The sequence below is a fragment of the Hyperolius riggenbachi genome, chromosome 1 (genome assembly GCF_040937935.1).
Source record: "Hyperolius riggenbachi isolate aHypRig1 chromosome 1, aHypRig1.pri, whole genome shotgun sequence".
Taxonomy (NCBI): Eukaryota; Metazoa; Chordata; class Amphibia; order Anura; family Hyperoliidae; genus Hyperolius; species Hyperolius riggenbachi.
In genome coordinates, this window is record NC_090646.1 from 190,405,194 (window position 1) to 190,412,432 (window position 7,239).

Here is a 7,239-nt window from a genome sequence, read left to right on the forward strand (position 1 = left end):
GGCAGGGACAGGAGTCCTATTACAGGCAAGTAGCCTCTGTGTGATGCGGGACTGCAATACAGATAATACTCCATCTCAGGCTATTCTCAATTTCTCTCCACTCCTCTTCTCCCTGGGCTAGTGAACGCCAAAATCACAATAGCAATCACTAGCAATTAGTGAGTGCGATTTTCAGAGTGATTTCTGAATGAATCACTCAAAAAAAATGCTACATGCGGTATACCTGCGATTTTGAAAAAATCACAACGCTGCTGTGGGAACACCCACATAGGGTAACATTAGCCAAGCGCTTTTCAAATCAATGTTGATTTGAAAAACGCTCAGAAGCCCTCTTGCTTGGCACCAGCCCTCCTTCATTCACCTTTGTTTCCCTCTTCCCCTAGTGCTGGCTGGCTGTGTCTTCTTGTCATACAGGAAAGCTAAATAAAAGTGCAATCCTGGTGAGGCAAATTATTATTATTTAGTATTTATATAGCGCCGCCATCTTCCGCAGATGCATATATCCCTGCATCATATGGGTATCGCTTGCGCTATGTGACATGTGACATATTCCACTGAATTGTCCAAACTAAGTCTAACTCCCGTTCCTCTCCCGTAAAGTTGTTCCAGCGCTGTCCCCTGTTCAAATTTGCTGCTTCCAGAAGCCCTCAGAAACACTTGTGTCCTTGAGTACTTCCAAAGATAGGCAGCTCCGTAATACGCCAGCGCACTTTTGTGCATGGGCAGTATGGAGCCACCTGTATTCGGAAGCACTCGGGGACATAAGTGCTTCTGGACCTTTCAGGAATCCCCCCCCTTAAAAATCCTGCGTTTGCCCCTGTCTAGGGTCATGCTAGCTGCTATAATCAGGTAATCGCCAGGTTTCTATGTTGCATCTTAAAGCAAGTCACTATATACACTTTAATATCTGCAATAATAGGTCTATTCTGTAATATAGCAGGCCTATAGTAATTGCAGTGCTGTTGCTGTGAGCAATCTTTATTTATGCCTAATAAAATAGGGCCTGGTCTTGTGTTTCCCACGTCTCTCCCCACTGTGACATGTTTCTCTTTCTGTTTTCATACACACAGCATGGTGCCATCCATGTGTTAAGATGTGATAGGCATAAATAATTTGTGGTACTTCATTTGCTCGCCTCTGACTTGACGATTGCGTGTTATGTCTTGTCACTCTGAGGAATTACAATTCTGCATTGCTAAAGATCTTTTTTTCTAAGGGAGTGGAAGCATTACTAATACTCTTGACTGTAAACAACATTACATGTTGCTTAGTTCTATCCATTATTCGAATATTCCAAAATACAGGTCTGGTCAGGACAACAGTGTGAGAATAAAGGTTAAGGTGGAACTCCGTCCAAATGTGTTTAGTGTTAAAGTTCATAGCATGTCGGGTGTTATTACTGTACATATTAGGAAGCTTTTTTCACTTACATTGTGTAGTTTGAAACCTACGGATCTACTTTAAAAGGCATACATAGTGGTTTTAATATTTATTGTGTTTAGTATGAAAAAAATATTTTCAATAAGAAATGTTATGAGGTAAAATTCATTTTTTGGACTTTGCAATGTTTTGTGAATCGAACACAGTGCCATACCAATGGATCCCAGTCTGTTCTATTCAATGTCTAGTCACGGCATGCAGCTTTTTCAGCCATGCTGTAGATCTGTTTTTGGTCAGTGCTGAACATCCACCTATAGGCTGTGTTTATACTCCCATTTGGTTATATTGACAGGATCAAATAAGAGGAGGAAGCTGATTATAGGTATGTACCTAAAGCACATGTGTCAAATTCCAGTCCTCAAGGGCCATATTCATGCCAGTGTTTAGGATGGACTGATAAATGCAAACCTGTTTTACTTGATGAACTACACCTTTCCTTATTCAGTCCCATCAATTAATTTGAGCTGTACCAAAAATGTGTGAGGACTTCGGCCCCTGAAGACTGGAGTTCCACATCCCTGATCTAAAGAGACACTTTTTTAATCATGCAATTCATTTATCTGTGTGAACTGACTCTCATCTGTACTGTGCTAAACAAGAGCACTCTTGATAGTCACCAATCAAATCAGCAAGTGGGGCTCGATTTATTATAATTTGTCAGAAACGCCTGATCTGCTGCATGCTTGTTCAGGGTCTATAGCTAAAAGTATTAGAGGCAGGGGGATCAGCAGGACAACTAGGCAACTGGTATTGCTTAAAAGGAAATAAATATGACAGCCTACATATCCCTCTCGCTTCAGTTGTCCTTTAAATAATAGTTATAACAAACTAAAGGCTTATTTGAACATGTGTCTTGTGGGTATGTTTGAATTTCCAAGCCTGTAGCAAGACGGACAGGCTGTTGGAGAGAGTTCCAAAGGAGAGGTGACACTCGTGAGATAGTGAAAGGAGGTGACCAAGCTGGACGACAAGAGTTAAAGTTCAAAGAGGGATATCTGGAGAATAAGGGAATGTATGAGGGGATAGCCTATGTAGAGATTTGAATATATAGTGTTAGGAGTTTGAACTAAATCCTTTGGGTGATTGGCAAAGGGGGGCAGCATCAGAGGAATGAAAGGAGAGGTAGAAAAGACAAGCAGGGACTGGAGAGGTGCCTGTCTATTTTTTGGTAGGCTACAGGGTATGGGCTGGTTCACACTGCAAGAGCTTTTTCTAAGTGCTCGTGATTTGAAAAGCTCTTGCTAATGTAATGCTGTGTGTGTTCTCACTGGAGTGGTGAGATTTTATTAAAATCACTCATAGCATTGCATTAGCAAGAGCTTTTCAGATCAAAAAAAAACAACCTCTTGCGGTGTTAACCAGCCCTTTAGTGTCACAGTAATCAAGACGTGAATCACGTGACGTAAATGATTAGAGCATGTACAAGCATTTAGTAGCCTTTTGTGTAAGGAAGGGACGAATTCTGGAAATGTTTTTGAGATGGAAGTAGCAGGAGGTTGTTAATGTGTTAATTCTGTATGTGGTTCAAATGAGAGCTCAGAGTCCATAGTTACCCCCATATAGTGAGCTTTAGGAGTTGAGGTTATTGGGGGATTTTCCACATTAATGGTAACTATAGGTGGGAGAGAAGAGAAAAACGGAGAACATGAGCAAAACAGAGATTGTGATATTTCAAGTTTGAGAAAACAGGATGACATGAATGCAGAAAAAGCAGGGACTCAAGATAATAGTGTAGAGAAGTCCGGAGCTGATAGATTTGAGCGCCATCAGCGTAGAGGTGAAACTGAAAACTAAAAGAGTGTATTAATTGTCCCAGGCCATTAGTATAGATGAAGAAAAGAAGAGATCCTAGAATGGAGCCTTGTGGTACACCAACAGATAGTGGGCATGAAGAGGAGTTAAATGTTGGAAAAGGAAACCGTAAAAAAACATCCCGAAAGGTAGGAGCTAATCCATGAATAGGATAGGCCCTTGACACCCAGTGAAAAGAGTGTCAAAGGCAAAGGAAATGTCAAGGAATATGAATACAGAAAAGTGGCCTTTGGATTTTGCAATGATGAGGTCATTTGCAACTTTGGTAAGGACTGTTTCAGTGGAATGTTGAGATCGGAAGCCAGACTGGAGGGGTCTAGCAAGGACACAATTACAAGTCTGAATACTTCGGGAGAAGAATTACGAATCAAGTCTTCCCTAACAGGACAAAGCCCCTAACGCATTAAAACTTAACACTTTATTAGTCATTCTAAAATATATAGGAGAAGCAACATATACATATAACTTAAACAGTGCTGTATAATCCATGCCTGTTAACCAGCTGAGCGGTCTGGACGAGCTCAGCTCGTCCAACACCGCCAGCGGCTGCCGCTCAGGCCCTGCTGGGCCGATTTTAATGAAATAAAAAGCAGCACACGCAGCCGGCACTTTGCCAGCCGCGTGTGCTGCCTGATCGCCGCCGCTCTGCGGCGATTCGCCGCGAGCAGCGGCGAAAGAGGGTCCCCCCAGCCGCCTGAGCCCAGCGTAGCCGGAACAAAAAGTTCCGGCCAGCGCTAAGGGCTGGATCGGAGGCGGCTGACGTCACGACGTCGGCTGACGTCGATGACGTCACTCCGCTCGTCGCTATGGCGACGATATAAGCAAAACAAGGAAGGCCGCTCATTGCGGCCTTCCTTGTTTATTCTGGGCGCCGGAGGCGATCGGAAGATCGCCTCCGGAGCGCCCTCTAGTGGGCTTTCATGCAGCCAACTTTCAGTTGGCTGCATGAAATAGTTTTTTTTTTATTTAAAAAAAACCCTCCCGCAGCCACCCTGGCGATTTAATCAGAACGCCAGGGTGGTTAATCAAGACACAGATCTGCAGAGGCTCACTATCTGGATATAATCAATCCCTGCCTATTTGCCTATAGTCACTATAGCTAAGCTGGACCCTCAATTCCTCACTCAGAAGCTAACAGTACAATAAGTTGTTGAAACACATAGGGCTTGATTCACTAAGAGAAATAGCATGCCTTATCAGAGTAGAATAGTGAGCGCTACGAACTTATGCCTGCTAATTGGCAATAGTTTCTAGGGAGTGTCTGCAACACCTCAACCAAATAACTGTGTATGCTAGGGCTCCAAACAAGAACAATTATATGGTAGAGGAAGAAAGCCCTTAAAAAAATAGCACCTCCCACAGCAAAATTTGAAAAAGTATAACAAAAATCTTTATTCAACATTGGGTATATTAATAATCACAGTACTGATGATTCAATTAAGAATAAAACCATTTAAAAACCAAGCAAATATTCCAACATGATCCCTGCTGCATATGAAATAATCACTCTAAATGCAATATATTGTATAATGACACAATGCTGCTGTCAGATATAAAACCCCACAGTAGGCTCAATATTGAGCCCAACAGGGGGAGAACCCGGGTTCAGTATACAACCTAATGTGATGCAGGACCAATAAACACCTGTGCAATAAAAAAAAAACCCACACGAATAAATATTGCATATATAAGATTATGAAATAAAGTACACAATTGCTATCCAAGTATACAGTATTACTAGTGATAAGATGCCTAGTAAAAAATTAAGGCAAAGGAGCAGCCCATAGGAAAAAGAGCATAAAGTGGAGTAGTGCAAAAAATAGGAGATACTTAGCCCAGAAATGGTGAAGTCAATCTCAGCAGCACAGCAGGGAACAAGGAATCCCCTCAGAGGACAAGATCCCACTAGTTCCGCGAGAGTCACCTCGCTTTATCAAGGAGAGAGGATGCAAGTGAAGCCACCATAGCAGCCTTTAAATAGGAAAGAAAAAGGAGGGAACACCCATAATCATCACTCAACACCTGCAAATAATGCCAGGAGTGAGAGAGGGAAAGGAAACCAGCACTTCCTGGATTTGTAACCAGCTTGGAACACAAACCAGAAGTGATGAAACTACAATTTCTTCTGCAACTGATGAACTTTGTTCTGAGCCACAACTACTTTTTGTTCAATGGGACATATTATAAGCAGGTGTGTGGCGTGGCCATGGGTGCTAAATGTGCCCCGTCAGTGGCCAACCTCTTCCTGGGTTACTGAGAGAAGGTAGTTGTATTTGGCCCGGATTTGGAGCAATACCACCCCTATATTTTGGGGTGGTATAGATTTATAGACGATGTGTTCATGCTGTGGGGTGGTCCCAAGGACTTGTGTGACAGGTTTACAGAAACTCTGAACCATAATAACATGCATATCCACTTAACAAGTCATGTCTCTTCAACAGATATCGATTTCTTGGATATTAACATCTCAATTGACATGGAGGGACATTTGACCACTGATCTATATCGTAAGCTCACATCGGTAAACTCTCTACTTCACTATCAGAGTGCACACACGAGGCCATTACGGGATAACGTCCCTACAGGCCAGTTTCTAAGAATTCGTCGCATATGCTCTAATCCGAATGATTTTTCTACACAGGCTCGTTCGTTGACTAAGCGCTTCAAAGACAGGGGCTATCCGCATAAAGTCATCTCAAAGGCTTAACGTGCAAGAACTACAGATTGCCAGGGTTTGCTCCAAAACACACCAAAATCTTCAGACCAATTGGTAAGACTTAGTACTATGTACAATAACCAATGGAGAGATATTTATCGCATGTTGAACAAGGTGTGGCCGGTGTTAACATCTGATACGATTGCTAAATTTGTTACCCCGCAGGCGTCAATTACAGCTAAAAGATGTCCAAGCCTCATAGACAGACTATGCATGAGTCATTTTGCTGGTAATAGGAAGAAACTCAGAGGTCCCCTTCAAGGTAGTTATCCATGTGGAGATTGCAATGTGTGCAGCTTGATGCAACCCAGTAAGTTTATCCAGGATTCCATGGGAGCCCCCTCCTTTAAGCTAAGAGGCTTTATTAATTGTAAAAGCAAGGGGGTTATCTATGTGATAGTTTGCCCCTGTGGTAAACCTTATGTGGGTCAAACACAAAATATGCTAAAGACCAGGATCCAGAAACATTTATCTAACATCAGGCTAGCAGAAAGGGATTTGGAAGATGGGAAAACACTGACCTCTGTTGCGGCCCACTTTTGGTCAGCACACAGGGGTTCCTACAATGGTGCTAGGGTCTATGGTGTGGGCCAAATAAAAATGGGTATTAGAGGGGGTAATATTACAAATGCCTTACTAAAACGTGAGGCCAGGTGGATCTATCAACTAAAGAGCATGGCCCCCATGGGTATGAATGAAGAGATGGATTGGTCCGGTTTCTTGGTTTAACTGAAATAAAACGAGTTTTTTTTGTTTGTTTTTTTTTAACTAGTGACTTGTAATGTTATACTGCATCTTTAACTGCAGCCAAGAAATATTCGTTGATGCATAATATTGGATTTTTTTTCTTCTATATACAGATTGCCCCCTGTGTTTTGCTATACATGTGATATCTATGTTCTTATGGACTTATGTGGACTCTTGATGACCCCAGTATATGGACATCATACCTCCCTTGAATATGGGATGCTGTTGGCTATAAAAACCCTCATGCTGATTTATGTTCTCTGGTCCTTTAAAGGACTTTGTTGGAAAAACTGGGATGCAATTTACAAATGTATGAAACTTTCCTCTACATGCTTGGACCTTGTACAGCTCAAAAAGAACTATAAGGATGAAATTCTGTGGAATCTATGATGCAAATATTTTGCATTCATAACAAATTTACTTTGGCTACTGAATGAACTTCAATTTGCTCAAAACTTCTATCTGGACTTATAAACTGGATGAAATGTATTTATAACTAGTGAATGATTCATTTACAGTGTATA